The following is a 20,328-nucleotide window of genomic DNA, read 5'->3' as shown; positions in this document are numbered from 1 at the left end:
AAAATGCGACACACACACACACACACACACACACACACACACACACACACGACTATTATTCAGCCATAAAAAGGAAAGAAATCTTGCCATTTTCAGCAACATGGATGGACCTTGAGGGAATTACACTAAGTGAAATAAATCAGAGAAAGAAAGACAAATACTGTATGGTTTTGCTTATATGTGGCAGCTTAAAAATTGAACTCATAGGTAGAAGAGATGGGTGGTTGCCAGAGGTGGGGAGAAGGGAGTGGGGGAAGCGGATAAATGTGGTCAAAAGGTATAAACTTCCAGTTATAAAATAAGTAAATCCTAGGGATATGATGTAGAACATGGTGCCTATAGTTAACAATAATACACTGTACACTGGAAAGGTGCTAAGAAAATAAATCTTGAAAGTTCTCTTCATAAGAAACAATTTGTAACTATGTGAGATGATTGATATTAACTTACATGGTGATCATTTCACAATATATATGTGATCAAATCATTATACTGTACACCATGGACTAACACAATGTTTTATGTCAATTATCTCAATAAAACTGGGACAAAAATATAGATGTTCCAGTTCCCAAATCACTTAAAACAGATTCTCTGAGATCATAGATTCTTTGGCATAGCCACGGATAAGAACCACTGATACAGGACCAATGTCGTTTACAGATGGAAGGAACCTTAAAGACCATGAGTCTACAAAGACTTAAAGACTGTAACATAATGCAGGGCTAGTGATCTGCTTAGTCCCTAGAGTTGGAGCAGCTTGTAAGGGACAGGCATCCCTATAGATAGAATACTATGCACTAGACTCCATCTGGCATCTGTGGCCTGACTTACCTAGAAAATTTTCTCCCATGACGCTATGGTTAATCAAACAGGCCTTGATGAGCCAAGTCCTGAGGTGTGTCTATTAAAATGTGTTAATTGGTTGGTTTGTGACTGTTCATTTCTTTTAAGGATATAAATACCAGAAAATATTTACAAAAAGAAGGAAAACTGGACAGAGATCCAAAATACCAGTCTCATTGTACCATAACAAACTCAAAATATCAAATAACAATTTTACTCAATTTACTCAATAAAATTAAAGAAAACTTGAATAAATGGAGAAAGTTATTATGCTCCTAGATGGTAAGGCAAAATAGGTAAGAAGGGCAGTTTCCCTAAAATTGGTAAGTTTAAAAATTTTCCAGTCAAAATCATAATGAGATATAAAAGCATGTAGCTTCAATAAGTGATTTTCATTTGAAAAAGTGAAAAATAAAATACTGAAAAAGAGAGAACAAGGACAGTGAGTTTGTAGTGCCAACTTTTAATGTGTATTCTATGTCCACAACAATTAAAATTATAACAGTGAAAGAATAAGCATTATAATTGGACAGAAAAAACCTTGTGAAAAAAAGTCCAGTGTGTTCAACAGTATAAGAAAGAGAGCATTTCACATCAGTGGAAATATAAAGGATAATTTTTTCAATATATGCAAAAAAGACAGTCTCTTCAGCAAATGCTGAGAGAACTGGACAGCAACATGCAGAAGAATGAAACTGGACCACTTTCTTACACCACACGCAAAAGTAAATTCAAAATGGATGAAAGACCTAAATATAAGACAGGAAACCATCAAAATCCTACAGGAGAAAACAGGTAGTAACCTCTTTGACCTTGGCTGCAGCAACTTCTTAGTAGATATATCTCTGAGGCAAGGGAAGTAAAAGCAAAGCTGAACTATTGGGACCTCATCAAGATAAAAAGCTTCTACACAGCAAAGGAAACAATCAACAAAACTAAAAGGCAGCCAATGGAATGGGAGAAGAGATATGCAAACCGCATATCAGATAAAGGGTTAGTATCCAACGTTTATAAAGAACTTATTAAACTCAACACCCAAAAAACAAATAATCCAGTTAAGAAATGGGAGGATGACATGAAAAGACACTTTTCTAAAGAAGACATCCAGATGGCTAATAGACACATGAAAAGATGGTCAACATCACTCATCACTAGGGAAATACAAATCAAGACCACAATGATACACCACCTCACACCGTGTCAGAATGGCTAAAATTAACAACTCAGGCAACAATAGATGTTTGCAAGGATGTGGAGAAAGGAGAACTGTTGGTGTACTGTTGTACTGTACTGTTGGTGGGAATGCAAACTGGTGCAACCACTCTGGAAAACAGTATGGAGGTTCCTCAAAAAATTAAAAATAGAACTATCCTATGACACAGCAACTGCACTACTAGGTATTTATCCAAAGGATACAAAAATGCTGATTCAAAGGGGTACATGCACCCCAATGTTTATAGCAGCACTATAAACAGCCAAATTATGGAAATAGCTCAAATGTCCATCGACTAATGAATGGATAAACAAGATGTGATATGCGCACACACACACACACACACACACACACACACACACACTGGAATATTACTGAGTGATCAAAAAATGAAATCTTGCCATTTGCTACAACATGGATGGAACTAGAATGTACTATACTAAGTGAAATAAGTCAATCAGAGAAAGACAAATACCATGATTTCACTCATATATGGAATTTAAGAAACACAACAGATGAACAGAAGGGAAGGAAAAATAAGATAAAAACAGAAGGAGACAAGCCATAAGAGACTCTTAAATACAGGGAACAAACTGAGGGTTGCTGGACAGGTGTTGGGTGGGGGGATGGGCTAAATGGGTGATAGGCATTAAGGAGGGCACTTGTTGGGTAAGCACTGGGTATTGTACGTAAGTGATGAATCACTAAATTCTACTCCTGAAACCAATGCACTGTATGTTAACTAACTTGAATTTAAATATGTAATATCAATATTAATATATATATGGACACAATTAGTTCAATATGTGTAAACAATTTTTAATTTCTATCTCAAACCATCCACTAAAATAAAAACAAATGAGATACAAAACAGTTAATGCTTAAGATTATAAAAAACAGTAAAGATGAGCAAAAGATGTAAATATACATTCATAAAAAAAGAGATATGAAAAAGTGCTAAACATTAGTCATCACTGAAATGCAAACTAAAACCACAAAAGACGCCACCCATTAAAATGGATAAAATTAAAAACACTGACAACACCAAGTGTTGGCAGGGATTTAGAGCAACTGGAAGTCTTACATATTGTTGGTGAGAGTGTGAAATAATATAAATTTTCTTTAAGTTCTAGCAGTTTCTTATAAAACTAAACATACTCTTTCCCAGTGGTTGATCAATTCTACTTCTAGATATTTGCCTAAGGGAAATAAAAACATATGCCCATACAAGGACTTGTGTAAGAATTTATTTGTAAGAGGGGCGCCTGGGTGGCGCAGTCGGTTAGGCGTCCGACTTCAGCTAGGTCACGATCTCGCGGTCCGTGAGTTCGAGCCCCGCGTCGGGCTCTGGGCTGATGGCTCAGAGCCTGGAGCCTGTTTCCAATTCTGTGTCTCCCTCTCTCTGCCCCTCCCCCGTTCATACTCTGTCTCTGTCCCAAAAATAAATAAACGTTGAAAAAAAAATTAAAAAAAAAAAGAATTTATTTGTAAGAGCCAAGAACTGAAATCTGGTATACGTCAACTGGGCAATAGTAATATTCAACACAATGGAATATCAACAGTAAAAAGGAATGAACTACTGATACTAAAAAATGAAAATTTTAGAAAGTTGAGTGAAAGAAGACTTACATAAAAGTGCATGCTGAATAATTCCATTTAAATGAAGATCTAGAATAGGTAAAGCTAACCTATAATACAAAACAAAACAGAACAGTGGTTCTGAAGGGGCATGAGAGGTGATGTTAAGATGCCATTTCTTGATAGGATTTTGGGTTACACAAGCGTATGCATTTATTCAATTCAGCAAATGCATATTTTAAATTTGTGCATTTTCTGCAATACTACTTGGCAATGACAATGAATGAGATCTGGCCATTTACAACAACATGGATGGAACTGGAGGGTATTATGCTAAGCGAAATAAGCCAGGCAGAGAAAGACAGATACCATATGTTTTCAATCATATGTGGATCTTGATAAACATAACAGAAGACCATGGGGGAGGGGAAGGGGAAAAAAAAGTTACAGAGAGGGAGGGAGGCAAACCATAAGAGACTCTTAAGGACTGAGAACAAACCAAGGGTAGATGGGAAGAGGGGAAAGCAGGTGATAGGGAGGAGGGCACTTGTTGGGATGAGCACTGGGTGTTGTATAGATACCAATTTGAAAATAAATTATATTAAATGAATAAATAAATAAATAAATTTTGTACATTTTCTTGTATGTAAAATTTACAAGATTTTTAAAAACTGAGTATTTGCCTATGATTTTGCTGTAACTTGTTCATCCCAGATTCTAATTCTCTGCTCTTTCTGGAAAACCCAGTTTTGTGGTTAAAAAAATTTTTTTTATGCTTATTTATTTATTTTGAGAGAAACAGAGATAGTGTGAGTGGAAGAAGGAGAGGCAGAGAGGGAGGAAGACAGAGAATCCCAAGCAGGTTCTGCACCATATGCACACAACCTAATGTGGTGCTCCAACTCATGAAACCGTGAGATCATGACCTGAGCCAAACAGAGTTGGATGCTTAACCGACTGAGCCACCCAGGCGCCCCCCAAAAAGCATTTTTTTAAGCTGTAAACAAATATTATAATTCAGCTTATGCTGAACTATTTAGGGTGAAGTGTACTGACATCTGCAATTTACTTTTAAATACATCAAAAAATACAGTAAATTGATAGACAAAGATGTATAGAGAGGTAGCTATTTGGTAAATAAAGTATAATAAAGTATTGTAATGAACAGAATACGTCCACATCCTAATTCCCCTGTGAAAATTAAGTTGCAGGTAGAATTAAGTCAGCTAATCAGTTGATCTTGAGATAGGGAGATTATCTTGTATTATCGGGGGCCAGGGGTGGGGGGGAGGCTAATACAATCACCAGGGTCATTAGGAGTGGAATTGGGGGCAGGAGAGGAGAGTCAGAGAGATATTTATGGAAAAAGGTTCAGAGAGACCCCAGTGGTTGGCTTTGAAACTGGAAAATGGCAGGCATGAGCCAAGGAAAGCAGCAGTCTTTAACTTACACAGCCATCTCTATAAAAACACATGATTATCAATTAACAGGTTAGTGACAAGAAATTTTTCAAATCAGTTTGGAAAAAAGAAAAACCCTACTACAAAAAAAAGATGTGAAGAACAAGGAAAAATCACCAAAAGATACACAAATAGTCAATAATTTTGTGAAAAAAAAATATTTGCCCTTTATCAGTACTCAAATATATTCAAACTGAGATGGGAATTGAACAAGGTCTTGGCAAACCTTCACTTTTTGTTTTGTTTTGTAATGACAATATGAGTAAAGACACAGTAAAGGTATATCCTTGTGTGGTCCTGGTGAGACTGAAAAATATTCAGGCTTTCTAAAGTGTAATGTTTTTATCTTAAGTGTCTCAAACATGATCTGTGAGCTGAAAACTCGATCTTCAGAAATTTCACAGGGAGATGTGAAAAAAAAAGGGTTTTAAGTCTAAGCCTACTCATTATAGTTCAAAACAGTGTAAGCAATCTGAACATTTTACAAAAGAGAGATGATTAAATTATGTTTGATACATAAAATGGAAAACTATGCCACCATTAACAGTATAATTTTTTTACAAGCATTGAATAATAGCAAATGTTACTGCTGGGTTATAAAGCCATAGATAATGTAATCTCAGTTTTTCCTTAAAACTATATGTATACATAACATATATTAGAAGGAAGCCTGGGTGGCTCAATTGGTTGAGTGTCTGACACTTGCTTTTGGCTCAGGTCATGATCTCAGAGTCGTGGGATCAAGCCCCACATTGGACTCTGCACTGAGCTGAGCATGAAGCGTGCTTCAGATTCTCTCTCTCCCTCTGCCCCCTCACCCATTCTCTAAAAAAATAAATAAAAAAATATTATAAAGGTTATACACATAATTGTGAGTGGTGGTTATCTCTCGGTGGTGGGGCTAAGAGGCTCCTTTTATTTTCTTTTTTAATATTTTTTGCAGTATTAGTCTACCTAACTGGAATGTAAGCTCCTTGAGGGTAAGAAACAGCTCCTGTTCACCATATCTACAGCTTCTTACCATGTCTAGCATAGGAAGGATGCCCCACAAACCCTGATGAACTTATAAATTGAATAGTTCTCTATTTCCAAATCTTTTGTCATCAGAACGTTTGTAATCAAATTGTCTTAACACAAATATCTTTTTTTAGAGAAAAAACAGTAAGACAAAACACAAGTAGATTTGTGAGTAAAAATTTAGCACAAGTCAAATGCCCAGTAGTTATTTAAAAAAAAAAAAGTGTTTGGTGACCATTAGAAAATGCTTATTATAGGACATTAAGGAAAAATTAGGATATGGAATTATACATGTAATATGATCTCCATATGTGAACAAGAATCTCATAAATAAAACACTTATAATGTAAGAATAGGAACTGTACTTTTTGGAGGTTAGAAATATTGGAGTTATCTTTTCCTTTTTTATCCTTTATCTCCTTTCCAAACTTTTGACAGGAAGAATGTATTATTCATATAGTCATAAAATGTTTAGGTTAGATTCTTAAAAACTAAAATACCTGAAGGAAAAGATAGCAAAAGGAAATGGTTAAGAAAAGAAGCCAGAACCAAACTGGGTTGGAACCTGGCTGTGACCTTGAGCATTTGGTTCAACTCTGCTTCCTTTTCTGTAAAATGAGGAAAGAAATAGAACCTACCTCACAAAGTGTATCATGATAGTTGTTTTTACTTGATTTTAAAAGTTATTACTAACATAGCACTTTAAACAGCATCTAGCACTCAATAAACACTATAAAAGTGTTTGTTAAAGTAAGTAATTAATGAACCAATTTCTGGAGAATGGAAAGAGCCACATGATAGTCATATTTATTTTCTTCTTTTGCTCCTTCCTTCCCTTCCTTCCCTCTTCCTTTCTTCTGTCCCCCACAAGTTCTTTTCCCTGTGGAGAAGGACATGTATGCACACAAGGTGGAGCAACAGATTATCTAAGACAAGATGATTGAGACAGCATCAAACAAAGCTTAATGATGGGACAGAATATCAGAGATCAGAAATAATGTGCTGATGTTTCTGTGTATAATGATAAAAAGAATTTGGGGTGGGGGGAGGTAGGAGACTAAAGACAAGATGAGCTACAAGAAGGTCAGAGACTCAAGGCTTCAAACCTCAATTATATCACATATCCAGTGGTGTATCATATAACCTCAATAATATCACGTACCCAGCCTAGCTTGGATCATTCCAACTGATGCTGTGAGGCAGTTCGTGGGAAAGGGATGTGCCTACTCCTTCCCAGGCAGCCCTTTTACCAAAAGAAAGTTGTATGCAGACTGGTGAGGCCCTGTCATCCCTACCCTATTTACCCAGTATCCTCAGACATTTCTCTACTCAATTGCAGCTTCTTGATGTCTAGGTTATACCTGCTCTGAGTCAGTGTGGAGAACCCCAGTGGATTTCTCACTGGGGTGACAGCTCCCTTGTTTTCTCTCCAGAATGGCACCAGCATGTGGAAAAAAGGGAAATATGTATCTCATGTTGGTTCTGCTTCATTTTTAGAGAGCTACCCTTTCCTCTTCCTGTAATAATGTGTAAGCCAGCATTATTCTCTATAGTTGTACTTGCTGTGTCTGTTTTTAATATTCCCTTTTGAAGAGTTAACCACAAATTAATCAAATTCAAGTAAAAGGAAGATGTAAATGAAATCTGCAGTCATACACCTTCTCTAGACAAATCTCAGAAAGTTGAAAATAAACAATTTAACCTGCAAATCAGCTATACAGGGAACACTAAGGCACCCTTTCTTTAATCTTTTCATACTACATCAAAACCCTGGCTTCAGATCAGATCTGCCGAATGCTTGCACGCCAGTGAGCTTGGAACCTATTGCAAGTAAGTCACATTACTCTTCCTTAAATGTCAAAACAGCGGGTGCAGCATCTCCTGAGAACCGTAAACAGCCTGCAGAGACTTAATACCAAGATGAAGGCTTTCCAGATATTGGTTCCAACTAGTCCCCTCTTTTTACCATTTAATTAAGATTATGGTTTGGATATAGCTTGAACACTTGTCAGACCATTTTCACCAGAGTTCTTAAGCCCACCTTCTTCTGGGTCCTTTGAGGAGGACTTTGTGATGCCCCACATTTGGACCAAAAGGGTGGCAGTTGCTGCCCTGCAGTCCCCTAAAGAGAAGCACAAAATCCGCCTAAGTGAGCAGAGAGCCAAGAATTAGAACATACACAGCTTAACTTTAAGCTCAGAGAAATTTCTAAAAAGAGTAGAGTCCAGCACAGTGACTTCCCCAGTGCAGTTCCCAAAGCAACTTTCTGTTATAAAAAGGAAAAGCTGGACCTCATATGCATTGGCATAACACAGAGTGGACTGAGGAGGCCCAACACAGAAATCCAGAGCTGGGGGTGTCGAATGGGATCAGGAGGCATGGAGCTGAAAGCAGTTGGATGTCTATGCCAAGCATGTCACACTCAGCCTGTAGTGAGTGATCATGGCTTTTGGCACATAAATAAACCAATTAAGCTTAATTAGCTAATTAAACTATAATCCAGGCTTCTGATTGTCTAGCAGTGGTTATGGTTCAGGATATTTAGAGTTTATCTATTTAGGGGAATTTCTTATAAACTGAAGAATAACCTGATTCTTAGCCAGTAGAGAGGGTGTTGGTCTGGGGGAAAAATACATTTTATTTTGTTGGCCTTCTTGACCCATTCCATTTAAGCCAAAGGCAGCAATTAATTGCAGAATTTCTTTTGTTGGCTCATGTCATTTACTATGTTTGTGTGAAGGCAGTATTAAGATTGATGACCAGAACTTACACAGAATTTTGTCTGGAATATGGTTCCCAGTTAGTCAGTCCAACATCAAAGCACGTGATCATAAACAAACACACACACCAAACCACCACCACCTGGATTTTGCATCAAGATCACCCTACAGAGTTGACCAAGTCTTCCCTCGGGTACTTATAATCTCAATCACTCATCTGCTAGATGATACAGTTAATAAAACAAGAATGCCCTAGAGCTCTTCTCTAGAGAGCTCATCAGAAACTGTGTTGTCAACTTACCTACACAAGTAGATTCGGGATTGATTCAACAGAGGCTGACATAAAGTGGCCCATCATTTATTCCTTTTCAGAGAAAATACAACTTCACAGTGGGCAATATGGCTGGGAGAGCTTATCAAAACTCAAAGTACCTTCCCCACAGAGACATCTATTTGGAGAAAGGATTTACTATCAGAAGGATAACAATTAAGACTAAACAAGAGGGTTTTTCTTGATGGTATTAATGATAGGTGCCCTCAAGTTTTGCCAGGCAGAATTATGCCACCTTTCCCACTATGGGCACATTCCAAAACTATGTGGGTAACCTGAAGAGTTGGGGCTCCTTCTCCTGGTTCAGTATTGAAGGTACTCTGACACATTTGATCTTTTGATCCTCTTTTCAAATTCCATGGGACATCAGCCTTCTGAGATATTCTTGCTCGTGTAATTTGGCCTCAGCTACCTGAATTCCTACATCTTTTCACGAGACAATTTCTCTAGCAGGGGGTGGGGGAGGACTACTGATCATTGATTTCATCTCTTCTATGTTGGTTCTTCCAAATTTCAGTCTCTGAGAGTAAGTTTAAGCTCTCATATACAACTTTGCTATCTTTTAATTATCTTCACATCAAAAAATAGATCAAAATTCGCAGTTACAGAATTTGGACCCACCATGCAATTCTCAGTGTTAGTGTACACTGATTAGGTGAGGCTGAGAGGGATTCAATCTTTGGGCCACACAACTGAACATTTTAATTCAGAATTCACCATTCAACCATTTGTCCTTCACCCACCACGAACTTCCTGGGGGTCTTAAGTTTGGTTACATTAATCAGACATCCACTCCAATTATCTTAAATAAAAAAGTGTTGTTTCGGGGGGAGGGTTCTGAAGACTACTCCTCACAGAAACCAAAACAACAGGCCTAAAGTGAATGGAAACTGGAACATGGAATCTGGCCATGAGATTGCTGTTTCTGAGTAGTTTGATAGTTTTTCATCTCTTTCTGATGATCAAGGGCTGTGGGGTCACCTCATTCTGCATTTTCATCTCCTCTCACCTTGGTCAGTTTCCTTTAGTGTATATGGTTCAACTAGGCCATCAGCTCCAAGGCTATAGGACTTACATAAATCTACAGCTCTGTGTTCCAAAAGTAACTTAAGGTGGACATCAAGATGAATACATGAGGGATGAAAAAGGACTAAAAGAAGTATGGTAAGTCTATTCAAGGGACGGAAGTATAAATACGGCTCTGAACTTATAGGGTATTTTTACTGATTTAGATAAGGATTTTTTAAATTTGCTACTTGATTTTTTTTTAATACACACACAATATATATTCATTTCGTAGTTCAGCCATAACAAAGTGTCACAAATGGGTGGCCTAAAGCAAAATTCTGTCATCTCACAGTTCTGGAGGATAGCAGTATGAAATCAAGGTGTGTTCGTAGGGTTCTGCTCCTTCTGAAATATACAGGGGGCTATTTGATTGCCTCTCCTTGTGGTTAGTCAGAATCTTGGCATTCCTTGGCTTATAAATGAATCACTCCAATCCTCTCCCTTTACATAGTGTTCTCCTTCTGTGTCTTCAGATCATCTTCACCATATGCATGTCTGTGTCAAATTTTCTCTTTTTTACAAGGACACCAGTCACATTGAATGAAGGCCCACCCTAATGACTTCATGTGGATTTGATTACCTCTATAAAGACTAGTTCCAAATAAAGTCACATTCTAAGGTGCTGGGGGTTAGGGCTTATCCTCTTTTAGGGAAACAATTCAACCCTTAAATCACATAATTTTATACAAAAGTATAAATGTGATCATATGCACAGAGTTTTTAGTGAATTTTTTTTGCTTCTTTCCCCTTAAACTTGGCTCTGTGTGTCCCTTCTCCCTTTTCCACTTTCATGCACCTTGATCACATGGCCTTCTTCCCCAGACCAAGGTAACCAATTTTTACAACCAAATTTGCTTCCTTCCTGTTTTTTGTACTTATATCATCTCATTCAGGTACACATACACACCTCTGTCAATTCTTATCTTTCAAAAATAGAATCATTCTATGTATTTTTGTCAGTAGTATCTTATGAGGATTTCCTCCAAATCATCTGGTTTAGTTTTAATTCCTTTTTTAAAATTGATTGCAAACATATTCCTTTATGTGAGATGTATCATAAATTATTAAGCTAGTACTCTGGTAACGGGTATGCTCTTTTTCCCTGTTTTTCCTCTGACACCATGCTGCAGTAAACCTCCTTAGACATATATCCCTAAATATGCGCATATTTGTATGGGCTATGTTCCTTGGTATGGATTTCTGGGTCAAGGGGTACATGTCCTTTTTATTTTAATAGATGTCAAGTTTCTTTCCCAGAAGATTTTAGCATATCACACTCACCAGCAATATATGAGTACATCCTCCTACCCCCACCAGCATATGGTATTATGGCTCTTTCTGCCCGTCATAGTGTAAAATGGTGTTTTATCATTAAATTTAATTTACCTTTCTCTGACAACTGGTGAATCTCAGCATCTTATGTTTGTTGGTGTGTTGGCCATTTGAATTTATTCTTCAGTCAATTGTTCATTTGTATATTTTGGGTATCTTTCATTATCTCATTTTTTCCTTCAAATTTAAGAGTTTACATTAGAGATACAAACCTGTTACTTACATTACAAATATACTTATCCTATTTTTTTCTATTGGCTTTAAGTTTTTGAAAAGTAAGTATAATGATGTTGTCATTTATAGCTTCTAGTTTTGACTTTAAACAGTCTTTCCCACCCTTAGAAAGATCATGTAGCCTACCAATTTTTAAACAATCACTTCTTTGTTATATTTCTTACATTTAAATACTTAATATATTTGAAGTGGATTTTTCCATGTAGTATAAGGTAGAAGTTCAATTTTATATTCTTCCAAATGGAGAGCCATTACCATCTATATCTTACATCTTTTCTCCAGGGTTGTATACTAAATCCTTGTCTTTATTGGGATTTGGTATCTGGCTCTTTCTAACAGCCAGTTCAAAGAGAAAACAGAAAAGACTGGAAAGGTAACTGATATTTTAGCCATGATACCATTTGGGTTGTGAGATTTTAGTTAACTTATTTATTCTTCATCTTGCACAGCTATGTATTCTGATTTTTCCTAGAATGAGCATGCTTTACTGGTATAACAAAAATAAATGGAGGGGAGAAAACAGTTAACACAACTAGTTTCATCATCCACAATGTCCTAGGACAAAAACAAACTTCAGCTGGGAAGCAACGCTACTATTCCTGGAACAGAGACCTGAGAAGGTTTCCTCCCTGTGGAGGAAGGGGTGAGGGGAGACAGGCAATAGTTTTATTCCCAGAAGACCATGGAAAATCTCTTTCAAAGCCAGTTTGTCCCAAGGAAGAGATGGATTATGTTTAGGGAGGTCATTTCATTTTGGCAGTTCATTGTGAAATAGGTGGTGAGGTGGTGATTTAAAGCGTGACTGGCAGCCAACTCGTGTTCAAGCGCAATGAGTTTAATTGATTGGAAGAGCAGGTTGTTCTGAAGTGATGCAATAACCACTAGGGCTGAGTGTTCAGTTTCAACGTGCAAAATGATGCAATAATTGCCTGTGTTAAACAGCAGCTAAATTACTAGCAGCAATTTAAATGCTGCAAACAGATCTTTGAATTGGCCATTAGAGAGCACATTCAAATTATGTGAAAGTGACCTTATCACCATAACCCCAGGGTAGAGGATCTGTCCCTAAGGTGTTAAGGGTCAGTTAAAGTTCTGCAGTCTCTGTAAAACAGTCCCATGGTGCCAATAAAACCTCTGCAGTAAATTTGCAGAGTCATGGTTGTGGATTGCCTAAAATAGTAATAACTTGTGGGGTCCCCTTCCAGGGCAAAATAACCACCACCAACACAGCCCAAGTAACCTGAAGAATCTCCCCCAGGCTTCTCCATCTGGTGCATCACCTTAGGGAAGGTCAAAGTGTGAGGGGTGGGCCAAAACCTCCTTGCAAGGCCTGGCACTTGGGGCCTCAGGGACTAGGGGTGGGATGCAAATAAACATGTGTTCTGGAATTCTAGTTAATGCAGGAAGAATCCTAAAACAACCATGAGCAGTTTCTCCTAAACCTTTTTTTTTTTAATCTTGAGAGAGAGAGAGAGAGAGAGAGAGAGAGAATGAACAAACCTGTGCTCCAGGTGGGGAAAGAGGCAGAGGGAGAGGAGGAGAGGGGGAGAGGGGGAGAGGGGGAGAGGGAGAGGGGGGGAGAGAGAGAGAGAGAGAGAGAGAGAGAGAGAGAGAGAGAGAGAACCTTAAGCAGGCTGCATACTCAGCATGGCTCGATCCTAGGACTCTGGGATCATGACCTAAGCCAAAATCAAGAGTCTGACGTTCAACCTAATGAGCCACCCAGGCGCCCCCAAAACCACTTTAGTAAGGGCAGCATCACATTTCTTGGCACTGCTTCTTATACCACTCCTTAGAGCATGCAAATGGCAGAACGCCAATGCTGGGCTCAATAAAATTAACTAGGTGGGAAGCCACAACTTAGTGGTCCAGGTAGTCTGTTCCCTGAGGGTCTGCTAACCCAAGGATAAATTTTACAGTGTTAGAAATGCTTTTCCTTCAGGTAATCCTCCTTAAAATACTACTTCTCACAACTAAGTCCTTGACAATTACTGACCCTCCATAAATTTGAGATATTTCCTGATATATTTTTGGAATAGGGCTATCCAATGATGGTGGTAAAATGCAAAACTAAATGTTTTGGCAATCAGCTAAGGGAGGGGGGTGGAAATGACACTCTCCTACTGACAGCTGGAGGGCCTGATGAGGTCTGCATGAAAGGCCATTCCAGAGGTGATATAGGGATGGAACAATTTTGGGCTTCTTTATTATGAAACAAATCTTAAGGCTTTAGAGTTTTGCTTTATTATAATCATAATAATTTTCATCTAAAACATTTTAAAGCAGGTGTTCTCATGTATCCACCAGGACCATTAAACAAATAATAAAAATTTCAAAGCTCCTATAGTTGTTTTAGTTTAGAGAAATAAAATAGAGCTTCCTGGTGTACCTTCTAAGACAAATTGGCCAGGAGATAAGTGGCTAGTTAAATATAGGGGGAGGTTTTCCAAATTTTTGGTTTTGGAACTATTTATATTAATGAGGTTTATCTCAGAAATGGATAAAACCAAAAGTTCCCTTCTAGGTAATCGCCTTGAATTATTTTTACTTCCCATCACTTAATGAAGGTGGCCAGGTTTTTAAATTATTATTATTTGAATATAGTTGACACACAACGTTACACTGGTATCAGGGTATACAACAAAGTGATTCAGCAATTGTATACAAGATGCTATACTCCACAGTGTAGCTACCATCTATCACCACACCACACTGTTACAATACCACTGACTAGGTTCCCCATGCTGTACCTTTTATTCCCATGACTTATTCATTCCATAACTGGAAGCCTGTACTTCCCACTTCCCTTTACCCATTTTGCCCATCCCTCCATCTTGGCCATGTTTTTTCACTTGAGTTTTGGTTGCTTTTTGCTCTTTACTACTTTCTCCCCTTCTTTCATAGCTGTTTATTTGCTAGTAGATAGTCTTGAAGCTTCAGTCCCAGATGTGCCAGACCATTATGCAAGTCATACTAGTTTAAGTTATTAGCAACACCCTTGATAGCATGTGAGAAGAGAAATTCCCTTCTCAAAAAACATGAAGTAGACTTGTATAAAGTTCCAATGTGGCAGCAGGGCATTGAGTGAGTTTGTGAAGCTCCAGGTCTCTCATGTCCTAGGAGCATGGCCTGTCCTCCAGGATTGGGAATTCATTGTTTTCCTTGGAAGAATCTTATTTTCTTGAAGTGATGGGATAAAACAATCCAGTTGCCAGTGTTTCCAACTTCCCCACACCCACCCCAAACAGTTACTTGTCCTGTCCCTTCCTCAATTCTACCAGTCAGACCGGTTTTCCCATTTTGTGCACAAGAATCAGGTGGAAAAGCTGAGGAGAAGGGGAATCTTTAAGTTGAAGAGAATTGTGTTGAGGGCTGCTGTGGTATATGAGAGGGTGGAATTGGATAATTAACAGGGAACTTTAAGAAGAGCTGCCGAAGATTTCTGCATGGCCTTCATGTGGAACAAAACAAAAAACCAAAACAAAACAAAAACAAGTACAGGACTTCATTTATTCTGATCAGTCTTGGAAACACAAACAGTGTCTGCTCTTTTCACCTGTCCTTCACCTACTCCCCCCTTCATTCAGTCTAGCAGCCTCATTTTCTTTTGGTGGGAGGTGGTCACCTTAGCTTTAGACTCTGAAGGTTGGGCAGGAAGCTTCAACCCCCTCTTCCACATCCCTGGTTTTAAGGCCAGCATATGACTCCAGCAGCCAGTCAGCACCCCTTTCCCAAGTCCCTGGAGTGTGCTCAAGCCACTGTGAATAGCACTGCTGCTATTGGGTGTGACCTGGGACACCAAGATTCACTTCACCACGTATCTTAGAGCCCTCCCAGTGGGGAGGCCAGTGCAGTACTGGCATAGAAACCAGGGGTGAAGATAGATTTTTAACAACACAATGGGAATCCAGGGGTGACTGAAGTCCCTCCACCCCTGGCTTCCTTAGTCATTATTAAGTTCCCCTTTTGTCTTGATCTTATTTATGTTGGGGTTCTCCCCACCCCCTGTAACAGAGCATTTCCAAGTTCAGTGCTATTTTGGTCACACCCCTTTGGGGAATAAGTCATGTGGGTGTGAATTATACCTCTTATAGCTTTCTCTCATTGGCGTTATTCCCCTGGAACTAATAGAATAAATCTCTTCCTTCAGACAAGTGACTCCTGTCACAATCTCTCTAACACTCTATTCTTCTGGTTAACATTCCCAGTTCTTTTGTATTTTGTGGTATTTACTCAAAGAACACAAAGGTGAAAGATCAGATATCAAGTTCTCTCCTCAAAAGGGTGGGAGGTTCCTCATCTCTGAGTTGCTTTTCTTTGGGAACATGAGGACTAGTTGACGCCCTCAGCATTCACTTCAATAAAGAAGAAAAGGACATTCCAAGTGAGCAGTGTCACTTGAGCCACTAAATTTTAGATTATTACCTGCAAGACACATCAGCATGACCCATATCATTCACTACTTACACATAAGTTAGCAGATAATGTACTTTAAAAATAATTTTCTGTAACTTCAAAAAGATAAAAGTTCTCTCTTGAATAATAGTGCTCTCATTCACTGGCCTGCCATTCTCTCTTAAGAGGGAAAAGAAGAGGTGGGTGCATCCAGGATTATAACCAGCAGACTAACGAATGAGTGAACATCCATCCATCATTTGTGCCATGAGGTAACAATGGTAGGGACCACTATACTGGATCAGGAGCCTTTTAAGGAGGGGGTTGAGTTCTATTTGTCCTTGTGTTTTCAGAGCCTGGTTCAGAGCCTGACAATGGTGTATATGAATAATGAATGAATGATGAACAGATGAATGAACAAGTGTGTGCATTCCTGGGGCAATAAAGAGAATAACTTTGTAAGAGCAAGGTTACCTTCTACCAGATTTCTCACCAGAAATTTTGCAGGCCAAAATGTAGTGGTAGGATATATTTAAAGAATAGTCTTCCAAGCAAGGTTATCACTCAGAGTTAAAGGAGAGATAAAATTTCCCAGACAAGCAAAAACTAAAGGAGTTCATCGCCACTAAACCAGACTTAAAAGAAATGTTAAAGGGTCTTCATCAAGCATAAAAGACCATAACATAAAATATACAAAAGAAAATATCGCACTGGTAAAACTAAACATGCAATAAAGGCAGTGGATCAGCCACTTAAAAAGTATAAAGGTTGAAAGACAAAAATGGTAAAAATCAACTGTAACCACAGTAAGTAGCTAAGGGAGACACAAATCAAGATGTAAAATATGATGTCAAAACATGAAACATTGCAGGGGTTGGGGAGTAAAAATGTAATGCTTGAGTTGCTCAAGTTCAAATGCATTCTATCAGCTTAAAATAGATATACATCAATATATATGAACCTCATGGTAACCAAAACCCCAAAAACCTGTGATACACAAAAAAATAAAGAGAAAGGAACCCAAAAATAAACCTAAAGAAAATCATCAAATCACAAGAGAAAAGAGAGAGAGGCCCACAGAAGTACAAAAATAACAAGAAAATAATTAACAAAATAGCAATAGGTACATATGTATTAATAATTGTTTTAAATGTAAATGTGCTAAATTCTCTAATCAAAAGACATAGGGTGGGTGACTGAATGGATATAAAAAAACACAAGACTGGGGTGCCTGTGTGGCTCAGCTTGTTAAGTGTCAGACTCTTGATTTCAGCTCAGGTCACGATCTCATGGTGTGGGATCGAGCCCTGCATCTGGCTCTATGCCGACAATCAGCAGTCTGCTTGGGATTCTCTCTCTCTTCCCCTCCCACATGCCTCCTCTCTCCCTCCCTCTCTCTCTCTAAAAATAAGTAAATCAACATTTTTTAAAAAACCCCACAAGACTCATCTATGTATATGCTGCCCACAAGACACTCACTTCAGATCTAAGGACACATGCAGACTGAAAGTAAAGGGATGGTTTTCCAAGCAAAAGGTAATGAAAAGAAAGCTGGAGTAGCCATAGTCATATCAGACAAAATATATTTTAAAACAAAGATAACAAGAGACAAAAAGAGTATTACATAATGTTAAAAGGGTCAATCCAAGAAGAGGATGTAACATTTGTAAATATTTATGCACTCAACACAGAACTTAAATGTATAAAGCAAATATTAATAGACAAAGGTAGAAAAAGACAGTAACAATAATAGCACAGGGTTTTAATACCTCGCTTATATCAAGAGATAGATTATACAGACAGAAAATCATTACGAAAACAATGGCCTTAAACAATACATTAGAGCAAGTGGACTTAGTAGATAAATACAGAGAATTCCATCCAAAACCAACTCAATATACATTATTCTAGAGGGCACATGGAACATTTTCCAGGATAGATCACATGTTAGACCACAAAACAAATCTCAAATTCAAAACAACTGAAATCCCATCAGGCATCTTTTCCAACCACAATGGTATGAAACTAGAATTTAATCAAAAGAAGACAAATGGAAAAAAAAATACTACCACATGGAGACTAAACAACATGCTACTGAAGAACCTATGGGTCAAAGAAATAAAAAAAAAATGCCTGAGACAGATGAAAATGAAAATAACTTTCCCAAATCTATGCAATGTAGCAAAAGCTGTTCTAAGAGGGAAGTTCACAGCAATACAGGCCAACGTCAAAGACTAGAAAAATCCCAAACAATCTGACTTTACACCTAAAGAAACTAGAAAAAGAGGAAATAAACCTAAAGTTAGTAGAAGAAAGGCAACAAGATCAGAGCAGAAATAAAATAGAAACTTAAAAAATAAGAAAGTAGATCAATGGAAATAAAAGCTGGCTCTTTGAAAAGACAGACAAAACTAGGTCAACCTTGGGGTGCCTGGGTGGCTCAGTTGGTAAGCATCTAGCTCTTGGTTTCAGCTCAGGTCATGATCTCACAGTTCATGAGTTCAAGCCCCACATGGGGCTCTGTGGTGACAGTGCAGAGCTTGTTTGGAATCCTCTCTTCCTCCCTCCCTCTCTCTTTCAAAATAAATGAATAAACTTAAAAAATATATAGGTAAACCTCCAGCCACATTCACCAAGAAAAATAGAAGGTCCAAATAAATAAAATTAGAAATTAAAGAGAATTTACAACTGATACCATAGAAATAAAAAGGATCATATGAGACTACTATGACAATTACACACCAAACTGGACATCCTAGAAGAAATGGATAAATTCCTAACAACATACAATCTTTTAACACTGAACCATAAAGAAATAGAAAATCTGAATAGACCAATTAATAGAAGGGAGATTAAAAAAATTCAAAAAACCTCCCAAACAGAAGTCCAGGACCAGAGAGCTTCATGGGTGAATTCTACCAAACATTCAAAGAAGATTTAAAATGTTTTTAATGTTTATTTATTTTTGACAGACAGACAGAGTATGAGTGGGGGAGGAGCAGAGAGAGAGGGGGAGACACAGAATCCGAACCAGGCTCCAGCAGCCTCTGAGCTGTCAGCACAGAGCCCAACGTGGGGCTCGAACTCACAGACCACGAGATCATGACCTGAGCTAAAGTCAGATGCTCAACCAACTGAGCCACCCAGGTGCCCCCAAAGAAGATTTAATACCCATCTTCCAAAATATTAAAGAGAAAGAACACTTCCTTTTAAACTCATTTAATGAGGCCAGCATTAGCCTGGTACCAAAACTAGATGAAGACACTACCGAAACAAGAAAAGTGCAGGCCAATATGCCTGATGAAAGTACATGCAAAAATCCTCAACAAAATATCAGCAAACCAAATTCAACAATGCATTAAAAGGATCACATACTATGATCAAGTGGAATTTATTCCAGGTATGAAAGAATATTTCAACATCCACAAATTAATCAACCCACAAATCAATGTGAGGTACCACATTGAATAAAAATTGTATGACCACTTCAATAGACACAGAAAAAAATTTTGACAAAATTTAACATTCATTGATTATAAAAACTCTCAACAAAGGGGGTACAGAAGAAATGTGTGTCAACATAATAAAGGCCATATGTGACAAACCCACACCCATTATCACACTCAACTGTGAAACCTGAAAGTATTTCCTTTAAGATCAGGAACAAGAAAAGCATGCCAACTCTCCCTACTTTTATTCAACATAGTATTGGAAGTCCCAGCCACAGCAATTACACAAGAAATAAAAGGTATCCAAATTGGAAAGGAAGAAATAAAATGGTCACCATTTGCCATTGATACTGCATATAGAAAAACCATAAAGACCACCAAAAAGTGTTAGAATAATTCAGTAAACTTGTAGGATACAAATTTAACATACAGAAATTAGTTGCATTTCTATACCCTTATAATGAGCTATCATAAAGAAATTAAGAAAACAATCTCATTTGCAACTGCACCCAAAACAATAAAATACCTAGGAATAAACTTAACCAAGAAGGTGAAAGATCTATACACTGAAAACTGTAAGAAACTGATTAAAGAAACAGAAGAAATCGGAAGATATTCCATGTTCATAGACTGGAAGAATATTGTTAAATTTTCCATACTGCCCAAAGCAATCTACAGATTCAAT

The sequence above is a fragment of the Lynx rufus genome, unplaced genomic scaffold (genome assembly GCF_022079265.1).
Source record: "Lynx rufus isolate CCGP_SWC_20201006 ecotype Redwood Valley unplaced genomic scaffold, mLynRuf1.p SCAF_4, whole genome shotgun sequence".
In the NCBI taxonomy this organism is placed as follows: Eukaryota; Metazoa; Chordata; class Mammalia; order Carnivora; family Felidae; genus Lynx; species Lynx rufus.
This window is presented reverse-complemented; position numbering follows the sequence as displayed.